This window comes from Giraffa tippelskirchi, chromosome 13 (genome assembly GCF_054371585.1).
Source record: "Giraffa tippelskirchi isolate mGirTip1 chromosome 13, T2T-mGirTip1v1.2.pri, whole genome shotgun sequence".
NCBI lineage: Eukaryota > Metazoa > Chordata > Mammalia > Artiodactyla > Giraffidae > Giraffa > Giraffa tippelskirchi.
In genome coordinates, this window is record NC_137287.1 from 65,129,614 (window position 1) to 65,144,642 (window position 15,029).

The window sequence follows — 15,029 nt, forward strand, 5'->3', positions numbered from 1 at the left end:
TACAATTCAGAAATGAAATCTCAGAAATCAATTTATATTCTAAACCAGACTTTGGTAAGTATCAACCAAGATACATAAAGCAATGGTGAGTTATCACTGTATACTGCCCTACCCCCAGCTGGTGCAGGTAGCGTACTATACTGTATAGATGTGGCCTCCCATGCAGCTGTTATATAGACAGATTCAAGTTTTCACTTGTTCTTATAGCAAAAATTTCTTCCATACTGATTCACACTTTGATTATTATTTACACCAAGCAAAACAGAAACAACAAAAAACAAATAATAAATGTTGCTGTATGGCAAAAACCATCACAATATTGTAAAGCAATTATCCTTCAATTAAAAAAATCGTAGAATGTGTTTACCAAAAAAGAAAGTACCACAAGCAGGTTTCTGAGTGTACTTGCCATTGCTATGCGCTTTTGGGTAGTTCCTTTCCAGGACTTGGCCTACCTTAGAGATGCTATTTAGCTTACTTCAGAAAAAGTGAGCAGCAAACTGAGTATGCTGATTAATCTTCTTTTTTATTGGATAATAGCTTCAGGAAAAGGCACCACTAGGAAATCACAGGAGAAAAACTTTAAGGTCTCCGAAGAGCTCTAGAGATAAGGTATATGTGTGTTAAAAAGGGAAACATTTAATAACCTTAGTTTATCCTAAAGAATAAATGACTTAGGACATTGAGAGATATTCACTAAGCTGTATATTTATAAGAACCAAGACTAATATATTAAGCATTGTGAAATTTAGTAATGTTATGGTGCGATTTAAAATTCACTTTGATTCCTTTATCTTTTATTTTCCCAGGTACTTCTTGAGAGGTATTTGTACTTACAGTTTTATTAACATGAGATATCCTCAAAAGTCTAAACTACTTAGTAATAATAATTATAGACACCATTTATTGTGTAAACTGTACTTTGCAAAGATTAAGAGATATTTAATGTTATTTTTCCTATATTCTTTATAAAGCCTAAATATGGCTGGGTTCATCGTAAGTATTTAATGTTGAGAAAATAATGTAGTGGGAATTATAAATGAAAATATTATTAATCATCACTTAAGTGAAATACCCTTGCTAGTTTTTCATAGACTATATAACTGCTCAAGTTTCCCCTAGTCCCTTCCTTCCTGGGTTAATGAACTTTCCCAGCTTTAGATAGAGTCATCCAATCACAAATGTATGTTGAATGCCTACTGATAAAGTACCAGCTGGTGCTCCACTTAATGGGATTCAGGAGTGAACAACCTAGTCTTTGCATTCTCATGGAGTTCAGTTTGTCTTCTTAGAGGGAAGACAAACTGTTGATTCATATGTTCCTCCATATTGCATAGAAGAGAACATTTATTCTGTTAGTACTTCAGGGAAAAGCCAGTGAATGTAGAGAAGAAAGAATGAGTGAACTTTTGACCTCTTCAGGTTTGAAAGAGCAATTCTGTCCTTGATGAAGTGTAATTAAAGAAATATTGGATAGTCTCAGAGAGATTGAACCAAGGAGCCAAAAGTAGGTAATTAAAGGCACTTCTGTTTGTGTTCAGCTTCCATAGAAGTTTCATTTTCACAGATTATCCATCAGTGTCCCTAAAAAGCCTTCACTGCTCTGAATTTAGACCTTTAGGATTAGCTGACAGACATTTCCAGTGTCACAAAAAGAACTTTCTCAAGCTATAATTCAGTAACATCATCACTTGTGTCTACCAGTTTTTATAATTGTTTTAATATCTTACTACAATTTGTCTTTATCATTTTATGATAAACACTCCAAAGAGGACAAGAAGTTTGACTCTCATAAACCTAATGTATTTCTAATAACATTGGAAGATATTTGAAGAAATCTATTCATTTGATTGTCAAAGCAAAAAAAATTTAAGAACATGTATGGAATGTTGGAATTAATCACTAATGATGATTAGGTATAACAGAAAAAAAATAGCTTGTTTATTCTTTAAACTATGAGCAGAGGAACTCTCGGAGAAGGCAATGGCACCCCAATCCAGTACTCTTGCCTGGAAAATCTCATGGACAGAGGAGCCTGGTAGGCTGCAGTCCATGGGGTTGCTAAGAGTCGGACACGACTGAGCAACTTCACTTTCACTTTTCCCTTTCATGCATTGGAGAAGGAAATGGCAACCCACTCCAGTGTTCTTGCCTGGAGAATCCCAGCTACGGGGGAGCCTGGTGGGCTGCCATCTATGGAGTCGCACAGTCAGACACGACTGAAGCGACTTAGCAGCAGAGGAACTCTTCCTATATTTGCGTAGTATTTGACTGCTATACATGAGACTTTCACACATTATTAGAAATACATTAAGTGTTAAAGTGAACCCACAAATGGTGGTGTCTGGTAGCCAATCGGTGGTGATATTCCCACTCCTCGCCAAAAGTATCTTTTCCCTTCATTTCTTCTTTCTTCTATTAATATCACCTAATTGTTCCTATGTGCATTTTCTCTGCTTCTGCATTAGGCCTGTTAGTGACACCTAAAGGAACCCACAAGCATTGCAGACCTCATAGTAGAGCAGGAGAAGCTCAAGTTAAGTTGACTTATATGAGTTTCAAATATTTGGAATTTTTAGAACCTGTGTGCTTTTTCTCTCATTTTTGGTGTGTGAGAGAGTTTGAGGAGATTTGTTAACCTTAGAAATGCTTGACAGCATGACACAGTGGAAAATGTATTTGTATATTAACACTGGATTAAAAACTTGGCTCTATCATTAATAAGCTACATATCCCTGAACTAGTTACTTACATACTTAGAAAGTTTTTTCATTTATAAAATGTGATTAAAATACTAATCACTTGAGATTATTGTGAAGATTAGGTATAGATGTATATGAAGCATCTGCATATAGTAGACATTCAGTCTATTATTGTCATGATACTAGTTATAGTAATTATTTTTTCTATTATATTGGAATAAATTTCTTTTATGTTTAAAACATGGATACAATTTAATGAAAGTAAAGGTTCTCTTTTTAAAAAAAAAACCTTTAAAGTGAGGCAGAGATCAATGTAGCAGAAGAGAAGGATGTGGAGCTCACCTCCTCCCACAAACACACCAGAAATACACCTACATGTGGAACAGTTCTTGCAGAAGACCTCTTAAGCAAATGAAGATGCAAGAAAGATCCCCATGTAACCAGGTAGGACAAGAAAATACAAGGCGTAAGAATAGAACTGACAAACCTGGAAGGGAGTCGTGAAAAAGGAAAGATTCCTTTGCCCTGGGAACTCTTCAGCAGCTGGGAGGTCTCCAGGAACAGATAGGGAGCTGAAGGGGTCTGGTCTCTGCTCTCTGCTTGGGAGGAGTGTGTGCCTGCTGACTTGCTATCAGTCAGGACAGAGAGAGACAGGTGCTGACAGTTGCCATTTTGCTGCACTGTCTAGTCTGAAACATATGCTGGGTGCGGCTGCTAGTTATGTGCAGAAGCTGAGCACTGAAACTCGGGCTTCAGTGGAACTCAGGATTCAGCAGAAGGACTCTGAGGGAGGACTTGGTCTAGCTGTGCAGGCAGCCTGGTCTGGAGTGTGGTCTGGGTTACCATTGTTAGCTCATGTAGGCTCATGCATGAGGTAGGAGCCTCATTGTAGGCATGCTCTCAGCGGGGAGCAACTCTGGTCACAGGCTTTGTGAGTGAGCACATGGTGTGGGTGTGGCTGGTATGTAAGCCCATTATCAGCATTCCAAACATGGGGGTGGGTCCAGCAGCAGCCACTTTGTTGGTGAACACACTGGGAGGTGGGCTGTATCACAGAATCCCATGTGCTCTGCAGACAGCCCCTAGGGTGAAGCATGCTGGGATCCCTTTCCAAATGGAGTATTCCAGTCCCGCCTCCCTCACACCACAGCTTGAAGCTGGATCTGAGCAGACAGCTCCTGGGAGAGTCCTGCCATATAGGCAGCACAACCATCTCAATCCCCACAGCCACACCTCAGGCCCTAGCACCAGCCTGGTATTATGTCTGGTAGGAACACAGCGGAGAAAGGGATGCAGCATTTGGGCCCTTTCTGAGTAGAACCAAGGCCCCCTGCATGGTCACTCAGTGCATAGGTTCTCTGTGACCACACCGGCCTCACTTGCGTTGGTTCTCCCCTTCTTGGGGACAGAACACACACACGAGCAACAGAGCCTTATCACACCTGACCCTCAGGGCCTCTACCCAAACAACTGGGAAGCAAACCCCATCCCTAACAGGTCTGTGACAGCCACACAGCAAAGAGGTCCTACCCAACTTCCAGACAAGGCTTTTGTCACCACAACAGCAGCCACACCCCCTATCAAAAGGATGACAGCCAGCACACCCTTTGGGATGTATGCCTATCATGACTTGCAAACAGCCCTTGCACCCGAAATATTGGACTCACACAGTCTGCGCAGGGATGGTCACACGTAAAAACAGCCCTTCAGCACCACAGTAACTGTTTCTCCTGAATTTATAGAGACAGAGAAATTTGAGAAAAAGTAAAAGTGGAGGAACAATTTCCAACTAAAAGGACAGGAGAAATCCCCTGAAAGAAGAAACAATGAAACAGGCCTTTCTGGTCTGCTAGGCCCCCAAATACAAAAAGGAGGTAATAAAAATGGTAAAGGAATTAAAGATTATCGATAGTTGAAAACTTCCCTAACACCCAAAACAATTAAGAAAATGGTGATATATATTTCTATCAATACTTAACCTTAAATATAAACAGATTAAGTGTTTCAGGCAAAGGGCATACACTGGTTAATGGATAAAAAAGCAAGACATGTATATATGCTGTCTATAAGAGACCTCCCACTCCAGATCTAGGGATACAAATGGACTGAAAGTGAGAGGATGGAAAAACACACTCCATGCAAATGGAATTCAGAGGAAAACTGGAGTAGGAATACTAAGACAAAATAGATTTTAAAGACTGTTACAAGAGACAAAGAAGGACACTACATAATGTCCAAGAAAATATAACTATTGTAAATATATACACCCAACTTAGTTGCTAAGTCACTTCAGTCGTGTCCAACTCTGTGCGACCCCATAGACGGCAGCCCACCAGGCTCTGCCATCCCTGGGATTCTCCAGGCAAGAATACTGGAGTGGGTTGCCATTTCCTTCTCCAACACCCAACTTAGTAGTGCCTCAATATATAAGGCAAGTGCTATTATTCATAAAAGGAGAAAAGGACAGTAATACAGTAATAGTGGGGGATCTTAAACCCCAATTTCATCAATGGACAGATCATCTGGACAGAAAATCAAGAAGAAACACAGGCCTTAACACACCCATTATAAGCTGATAGACTTGATATTTATAGAACATTCCATCTGACAGCAGGATAATACACATTTTCAAGATACATGGAACATTTCCCAGGACTGATCACATGCTGGGTCACAAAGTGAGCCTCACTAAATTTAAGAAAATTAAAATCATATCAAGCATATTTTCTGACCACAACACTATGAGATTAGAAATGAAGAAAAAAAAAAAAACTAAAAAAAAAAACCCAAACGCGTGGAGGCTAAACAGTGTGCTGCTAAACAACCAGTGGATCACTGAGAAAAACAAAAAGGAAATAAAATACCTGGAGACAAATGAAAACAGAACCACAATGATCCAAAACCTATGGGATGCAGCAGAAGCAGTTCTAACAGGGAGTTTTATAGTAATAGTCTTACCTCAGGAAACAGAAAAATGTCAAAACAACCTAACCTTACACCTAAATGAACTGGAGAAAAGAGAACAAAATCCCAAGTTAGTAAAAGGAAAGAAATCTTAAAGATCTTAACAGAAATAAATGAAAAACAGATGAAGAAAACAATAAAAAAGATGAATGAAACTAAAAGCTGGTTCTTTGAAAAAATAAAATTGATAAAGCTTTATCAAGAAAAAATGGGAGAGAGCTGAAGTCAGTAAAATTAGAAATGAAAAGGACAAATTACAGTGGACACCGCTGAAATAAACACCCATAAAACACTACTATTAACCACCTACATACTGATAAAATGGACAAATTCTTTAAAAGTTACAATCTCCGAAGACTGAACCAGGAAGAAACAGAAGATATGAACAGATCAATTGCAAGTACTGAAAGAGAAACTGATTTTAAAACTTCCAACAAATGAAATTTCAGGACCAGATGGCTTCACAGGCAAATTTGATCAAACATTTAGAGAAGAGTTAATACCTGTCCTTCTGAAACTATTAAAAAAAAAAAAACTGCAGAGGAAGGAACATTCCCAAACTCATTCTGTGAGGCCACCATAATACTGGTACCAAAGCCAGGCAAAGATACCACAAAAAAATTATAAGCCAGTATCACTGATGAATACAGATGTTCATCATCCTCAACAAAATACTAGCAAACCGAAATCAATAATATGGGCTTCCCTGGGGGCTCAAATGGTAAAAGAATCTGCCTGCAATGCAGGAGACCTGGGTTCAGTCCCTTCGTTGGGAAGATCCCGTGGAAGAGGGCATGGCAACCCACGCCAGTATTCTTGCCTGAAGAATCACCATGGACAGGGGTGCCTGACGGGCTACAGTCCATGGGGTCGCAAAGAGTCAGACATGACCGAGCAACTAAGCACAATTCACCAATATGTTAAAAGGATCATAATCATGATCAGGTGGGATTTATCCCAAGGATGGAAGGATTTTTCAGTATCTGTCAGTGTGATTTACCAGGTAAACAAATAAAAGTCATATGATCATATAAAACATGGAGAAAAGTCTTTTGATTAAATTCAACAACCATTTATGATAAAAAAAAATTATCCAGAAACTGGGCATAGAGGGAACATACTTCAACGTAATAAAGACCATATATGAAAAACCTACAGCAAACATCATACTAAATGGTGAAAAGCTGAAAGCTTTTTCTTTCTTCTCTAAAATCAAGAATAAGACATTCACCACTATTATTCAGCATAAGGTTGGAAGTCCTAGCCACAGCAATCAGAAAAAAAGAAAAGCAATCCAAATTGAGAAAGAAAATTGTCATTGTTTGCAGTTGACATGATGATATACATAAAAAAAAAGAAAAAAAAAAACCTTAAGATGCTACCAGAAAACTACTAGAGCCGTTCAATGAATTTGGTGAAGTTTCAGCTTACAAAATTAGTACACAGAAATTTGTTGCATTTCTGTATGCTAACAGATTAGAAAGAGAAAATTTAAAAACAATCCATTTACCATTGTACCAAAAAGAATAAAATAGCTAGAAATAAACCTACCTACGAAGGCAAAAGAACTGTATGCAGAAAACGCTAAGACACTGATGAAAGAAATCAAAAGATGACACAGATGCAAAGATATACCATGTTGTTAGATTGAAAGAATCAATATTGTCAAAATAACTATTCTTCCCAAGTTAATATAGAGATTAAATACAATTCCTTTCAAATTACCAATGTTACTTTCCACAGAACAATAAGGAAAATATTAAAATTTGTATGGAGAAACAAAAGACCCCTAATAGCCAAAGCAGTCTTAAGAAAGAAAAACAGTGGAGGAATCAGGCTGCCTAACTTCAGACTATTCTATAGTCATCAAAACTGTATGGTACTGACAGAGAAATAGAGAGCAGTGGAACAAGATAGAAAGCCCAGAGATAAACCCAACCACATATGGTCAATTAATTTATGACAAGTGAGGCAAAACTATACAGTGGAGAAAAGACAGTCTCTTCAATAAATGGTGTTGGTAAAACTGGACGGCTGCATGTAAAGCAATGAAATTAGAACATTCTTTAACACTATACACAAAAGTAAACTCACTGTGTTAACTGTAAGACCTGATAGTATAAAAATCTTAGAGGAAAATGTAGGCATAATACTCTGATATAAATTGCAGCAATATCTTTTTGCTGTGTCTCCTAGAGGAGTGGATATAAAGACAAAAACAAATGGGACCTAAGGAAACTCAAAAGCTTTAGCACAGCAAAGGAAACCATAAACAAGTTAAAAAAGAGAACCCACGGAATGGGAGAGCATGTTTCTAAATGAAGCAACCAAAAAAGGATTATTCTCCAGAATCTACAAACAGCTCATGCAGCTGAATATCAAAAATAACAACCCAATCAAAAATGGTCAGAAGATTTAAATAGAAATTCCTCCAGAGAAGGCATATATATCGCAAAGATGCACATGAAAAGATGTTCAGCATCGCTAGTTATTAAGAGAAATGCATGTCAAAACTACAAGGAGATATCACTTCACACCAATCAAAATGCCTATCATCAAAAAGTCTATAAATAACAAATGCTGGAGAGGGTTTTGAGAAAAGGGAACCCTGTTACACTCTTGGTGGCGATATAAATTTGTACAGCCCTTCTGGAGAAGAGTATGGATGTTTCTTAAAAAAAAAAAAAAAAAAACCTAAAAATAGAGCTACCAAATGATCCAGCATATAAGCCATGAGACTATGAGCCATGCCGTGTAGGGCCACCAAAGACAGATGTGTCATGGTGAAGAGTTGTGACAAAATGTGGTCCACTGGAGAAGGGAGTAGCAAAGCACTTCAGTATTCTTGCCTTGAAAACCCCAAACAGCATGAAAAGGCAAAAAGATAGGACACTGAAAGATGAACTCCCCAGGTCGAAATGTGCCCAATATGCTACTGGAGATCAGCAGAGAAATAACTCCAGAAAGAATAAAGAGACAAAGCCAATGCAAAAACAACACCCGTTTGTGGATCTGACTGGTGATAGAAGCAAAGTCCGATGCTGTAAAGAGCAATATTGCATAGAAACCTGGAATGTTAGGTCCATGAATCAAGGTAAATTGAAAGTGGTCAAACAGGAGATGGCAAGAATGAACGTCGTCAACATTTTAGGAATCAGCGAAGTAAAATGGACTGGAATGGGTGAATTTAACTCAGATGACTATTTTATCTATTACTGTGGGCAAGAATCCCTTAGAAGAAATGCAGTAGCCCTCATAGTTAACAAAAGAATCTGAAATGCAGTACTTGGATGCAATCTCAAAAATGACAGAATGATCTCTGATCATTTCCAAGGCAAACCATTCAGTATCACAGTAATCAAAGTATATGCCCCACCAATAATGAAGAAGCTGAAGTTGAACGGTTCTATGAAGACCTACAAGACCTTCTAGAACTAACACCTGAAAAAGATGTCATTTTCATTATAGGGAATTGGAATGCGAAAGTAGGGAGTCAAGAAATACCTGGAGTAACAGGCAGATTTGGCCTTGGAGTACAGATTGAAGCAGGGCAAAGGCTAATAAGAGTTTTGCCAAGACACCATACTGGTCATAGCAAACACCCTATTCCAACAACACAAGAGAAAACTCTACACGTGGACATCACAAGATGGTCAACACCAAAATCAGATTGGTTATATTCTTTGCAGCCAAAGATGGAGAACCTCTATACAGTCAGCAAAAACAAGACTGAGAGCTGACTGTGGCTCAGATCATGAACTATTTATTGTGAAATTCAGCCTTAAATTGAAGAAAGTAGGGAAAATAACTAGGCCATTCAGGTATGACCAAAATCAATACAGTGGAAGTGAGAAATGGATTCAAGGGATTTGATCTGACAGAGTGCCTGAAGAAATATGGATAGAGGTTCGTGACACCATACAGGAGACAGAAATCAAGACCATCCCCAAGAAAAAGAAATGCAAGAAAGCAAAATGGACGTCTGAGGAGGCCTTACAAATAGCTGTGAAAAGAAGGGAAGCGAAAAGCAAAGGAGAAAAGAAAGATATGCCGATTTGAATGCAAAGTTCCAAATAATAGCAAGGAGAGATAAGTAAGCCTTCCTCAGTGATCAATGCAAAGAAATAGAGGAAAACAATAGAGTGGGAAAGACTAGAGATCTCTTCAAGAAAATTAGAGATACCAAGGGAACATTTCATGAAAAGATGGGCTCGATAAAGGACAGAAATGGTATGGACCTAACAGAAGCAGAAGGTATTAAGAAGAGGTGGCAAGAATACACAGAAGAACTACACAAAAAAGATCTTCACGATCCAGATAATCATGGTATGATCACTCACCTAGAGCCAGACATCCTGGAATGCAAAGTCAAGTGAGCCTTAGGAAGCATCACTACGAACAAAGCTAGTGGAGGTGATGGAATTCCAGTTGATCTATTTCAAATCCTAAAAGACGATGCTGTGAAAGTGCTGCACTCGATATGCCAGCAAATTTGGAAAACTCAGCAGTGGCCACAGGACTGGAAAATGTCTGTTTTCATTCCAATCCCAAAGAAAGGCAATGCCAAAGAATGCTCAAACTACCACACAATTGCACTCATCTCAGACGCTAGCAAAGTAGTGCTCAAAATTCTCCAAGCCAGGCTTCAACAGTATGTGAACGTAAAATTCCAGATGTTCAAGCTGGTTTTAGAAAAGGCAGAGGAACCAGAGATCAAATTGCCAACATCCGCTGGATCATCAAAAAAGCAAGAGAGTTCCAGAAAAACATCTATTTCTGCCTTGTTGACTATGCCAAAGCTTTTGTGTGGATCACAGCAAACTGTGGAAAATTCTGAAAGACATGGGACTATCACACCACCTGAGTGCCTCTTGAGAAATCTGTATGCAAGTCAGGAAGCAACTGTTAGAACTGGACATGGAACAACAGACTGGTTCCAAATAGGGAAAGGAGTACGACAAGACTATATATTGTCACCTGCTTATTTAACTTATATGCAGAGTACATCATGAGAAATGCTGGGCTGGATGAAGCACAAGCTGAAATCAAGACTGCTGGGAGAAATATCAATAACCTCAGATACGCAGATGACACCACCCTTATGGCAGAAAGCAAAGAAGAACTAAAGAGTCTCTTGATGAAAGTGAAAGAGGAGAGTGAAAAAGTTGGCTTAAAACTCAACATTCAGAAAACTAAGATCATGGCATCTTGTCCCATCACTTCATGGCAGATAGATGGGGAAACAATGGAAACAATGACAGACTTTTGGAGGTCTCCAAAATCACTGCAGATGGTGATTGCAGCCATGAAATTTCCTTGGAAGGAAAGTTATGACCAACCTAGACAGCATATTAAAAAGCAGAGACATTACTTTGCCAACAAAGGTCTGTCTAGTCATAGCTATGGTTTTTCCAGTGGTCATGTATGGATGTGAGAGTTGGACTATAAAGAAAGCTGAGTGCTGAAGAATTGATGCTTTTGAACTGTGTTGTTGGAGAAGACTCTTGAGAGTCCCTTGGACTGCAGGGAGATCCAACTAGTCCATCCTAAAGGAGATCAGTCCTGAATATTCATTGGAAGGACTGATGCTGATGTTGAAACTGCAATACTTTGGCCACCTGAGACAAAGATCTGAGTCATTGGAAAAGACCCTGATGCTGGGAAAGATTGATGGCGGGAGGAGAAGGTGACGACAGAGGATGAGATAGTTGGATGGCATCACTGACTCAATGGACATGAATTTGAATAAACTCTGGGAGTTGGTGATGGACAAGGAGGCCTGGCATGCTGCAGTCCATGGGGTCGCAAAGAGTCGGACACAACTTGAGTGTCTGAACTGAACTGAACTAATGATCCAGCAATCTCACTCCTGGGCATATATTCAGAGAAAATCATGTTTCAAAATGATTCATAGACTCTAGTGTTCATTGCAGCATTGTTTACAGTAGACAAGAAATGGAAATAACTTAAATATCCACTGACGAATGAATAAAGATGTGGTACATGTATATAATGGAATATAACTCCATATAGCCATTAAAAATAAAGGGTGTGTGTGTGTGTGTGAAATTCGCTCAGTTGTGTCCAACTCTCTGTGACCCCAGGGACTATACAGTCCATGGAATTCTCTAGGCCAGAATACTGGAGTGGGTAGCCTTTCCCTTCTCCAGGGGATCTTCCCAACCCAGGCATGTAACCCAGGTCTCCCACATTACAGGCTGGTTCTTTACTAGCTGAGCCGCAAGGGAAACCCAAAGAAAAGGTGGGACAGAATAAAGATGGCAGAATAGGAGGTGGTGAAGTTCCCATCTTCTCACAAGTACATCAAGAATACATCATAACAGTTCTCACAGAGCACCTGCTGGACACTAGTGGAGGACCTCAGCCATCTAATGGGATAAGAAAAATTCCCATGCAACCAGATAGAACATTGGAAAGGAATGGGGGCATAAAAGTTGAAATGGAATGGGACTGGTGCCCTTGAGGGGAAGCTGAAGGAGAAGAGCATGTCCCCACTCAGAAAAGCCCACTCCTGGCAAGGCGATCAGTGGGGACAAAGAGGGACCTTCAGGGAATCAGAGGGAAATGCAGTAACTGGTCTCTGGATGGCAAGATAGAGAAAGACCTGTGTATACTATGTCACAAGCCTACACATCCCAGCCTGAGTTATGTGTCTCCTGGTGAGGAGGTGTGCTAGGTGCTAGAGAGTGAGGTTTGCAGAGTGGACCCAGGGAGCGGACAGCTGAGGAGACAGGCTGAGGCAACAGGAGGGAAGGGCTCCACAGCCAGCTCAGAAGGTTAGCAGGGGAGGCCCAGGCCACTGTGGAAGCAAGGTGCCATTGTTAAGTGGCACACAAAAGGGCATGGTTGCCATTGCAAGACCCTTCCACACCAGGGCTCAGCCTCTTTGGGCAATGGGAGCAGTGCATGCCTGTGCAGGCTCACCTAACCCTCAAGCCAGGGTCTCCCTCTCCTGCTCGGGCCCCAGCGAAACTGCTTGTATTCCAGGCCTGATCCTTACCCCTGCCAAAGCCTCAGGGTCACATGGGTCCTGGGCCTGAACCCTCCAGCACCTCCTCTATCCACACAGGTCCTGCTGGACCCGAGCAGTGCTTCCCTCAAAACCTCTGTGGGCCGCATGGGTCCTGCTGATCTGAACGCTGCACGTCTTCAAAGCCTCTTCAAGCTGTGCTGGGCTTTGTGGACATGGCCTGTGGAAGCCGGTACCTCAGCCAGCCTGCAGTAAGGACACTGATAGAGGCACCTGAGAATTTTTACTTGTTTTCTTTTTTTTATCTTTAATTTTTTTTTCATCTTTTATTAGGTTATATTTTACTTTTAATATAATTATTTGTACTTTTTTTCTTTTTTTGCCACAGTGTGACTTGCAAGGTCTGATTTCCCAGGCCAGGGGTTAAATCCGAACTCCTGGGGTGGGAACATAAAATCTGGGCCACTGGACTACTAGAGAACTTCAGACTCCAGGGAATATTCATCATTGTGAGCTCTCCCAGAGGTCCTTATCTTGGCACCAAGACCTCACTCCACCCAGCTGCCCACATGCTCCAAAGCTGGATGCCTCAAGCCAAACAGGAACACAGCCCCACCCATCAACATAAATGAAATGATAGAATTACATTACAGATGAAGGAGCCAGGTAAAAACCTTTAAGACCAAAGAAATTTAGAGGGAACAGGTAATTTACCTGAAAGAAGAATTCAGAGCAATGATAGTAAAGATAGTCCCAAAATCTCGGAAACAGAATGGAAGCATGGATTGAGAAAATACAAGAAATGTTTAATAAGGACACTGGAGAACTAAAGAACAAACGAACAGTGATGAATAACAGAATAAATGCAATGAAAAATACACTGGAAAGAATCAACAGCAGAATAACTGAGGCAGAAAAATGAAGAAGTGAGCTAGATAACTGCCAAGGAGCAGAAAAAAGAAAAAAGAATGAAAAGAAATGAAGACAGTCTTAGAGACCTCTGTAACAGTAAACACACTAACATTCAAATTTTAAGAATCCCAGAAGAAGAAGAGAAAGATCTGAGAAAATATTTCAAGAGATTATAGTCAAAAACTTCCCTAACATGGTAAAGGAAATAGCTACCCAAGTCCAGAAAGTGCATAGAGTCCCATACAGAATAAAACCAAGGAGAAACATGCCAAGACACATTAAACACACTGTTGCCTGGAGATACAAATACGTTTTTAGAGAGTGATACAATAAACATCAACATAAAGAGTTGTTAGAGCTTGAAACTGAATGAGTGTTATAATTGTCATTATCATTCACATTTTGCTTTGTTGTGTTTATAATATATACAAGGTTGGAATAAAACCTAAGTTTATTACCCTAAAACTTTAAAAAAAGTTTTTAAAATGATGCATAGTTAAATTTTGAGTGAAGAATTTTTCAGTGAATTTTATGCAGATATTTTCTCTGTCCAAACAACATATATTTTAGTGTTTCAAAAGATGATAGTTCTTCAGAATATAGTTCAGATTCAGACAATGTGAATGAGAGACTAACAAAAAGACAAAAAAAGTTAGTGACTGATTCTGATACGGAAAGTGAAAATGAAACTCATGTGCTGGAAAATGCTTTTTGCCTCTATAGAAGAGTGAATTGAAGACAACATTTCATGAAAATTAGAAGACTTTATAGCTATGTCAGGTGTAACTTGAATTTACAAAGTGTTAGTGAAATAACAGAATTTTTGATAATGACTGTTTGGAGTTGGTCACTTCTCAAACTTGTTATCACCAACAGAATGAAAAATCATATAAAAAGTATGATAAAGCTTTAAAATGGACTGATGTAACCAATAGTGACCTGAAGAAGTTTCTTGAATTAATAATTTTAATAGGAAGAATACGTCACAGTGAAAAGAGTATTGGTTGACTGCTCCCTTACTTGAAACACCTAACTTTCCAAAGATTATTACAAGAAGGCAGCTCAAACAAATAATGACATTTCTACACTTTAACTCAGAAACTCCACTACCTCCAGACAGAATCCAAAGTTAAACTTGTTTTGGATTATTTTCTACCAAAAAGTAGTAGAGAGGATGACTCAGATTCAAAATTTATAATCCTAGAAAACTTACAAAAAATATAGAATGAATTCTGATCAGGATGGGTAGTGAAAGTGAAATTGGTTGTATATGCAACCTTGAGATTTATACAGATGAAGAAAGGAAACGGCAAGAAAAAATATTATCAGTCCTACAGTCTTATCTTGGTTCATGGCACCATAGTTACTAAGACAGTTGTTACAACAGTATGTCTACATCTAAAATATTATTGGAAAATAAAGCCAGAGTTTCTGGGACTGTAACAGAGAATCGTGCTCTA

At 39.3% G+C, this 15,029-nt stretch overlaps 2 long non-coding RNA genes across 41 annotated transcripts in view; one reads left to right on the forward strand and one right to left on the reverse strand.

Moving 5' to 3' along the window:
* Nucleotides 1-4,219, reverse strand: part of LOC145532860 (uncharacterized) — an 11,742-nt gene extending 7,523 nt beyond the window's left edge. The window contains exons 1-2 of the long non-coding RNA XR_014073666.1: nt 3,190-4,219; nt 456-601 (exon numbers count right to left, since the gene is read on the reverse strand). This is a non-coding gene — a long non-coding RNA (uncharacterized LOC145532860). The remainder of the gene's footprint in view (nt 1-455; nt 602-3,189) is intronic.
* Nucleotides 1-13,934, forward strand: part of LOC145532857 (uncharacterized) — a 27,101-nt gene extending 13,167 nt beyond the window's left edge. For 11 of the 40 annotated variants that reach the window (XR_014073646.1, XR_014073648.1, XR_014073660.1 and 8 more), the window contains 4 exons: nt 541-612; nt 3,000-3,146; nt 12,757-12,908; nt 13,046-13,934. This is a non-coding gene — a long non-coding RNA (uncharacterized LOC145532857). Of the gene's footprint in view, nt 1-540; nt 613-809; nt 824-2,468; nt 3,147-3,587; nt 3,664-12,756; nt 12,927-13,045 lie in introns of those variants that run through there. The other 29 variants (XR_014073629.1, XR_014073628.1, XR_014073639.1 and 26 more) reach the window with 7 other exon arrangements.
* Nucleotides 13,935-15,029: the final 1,095 nt, after the last annotated feature.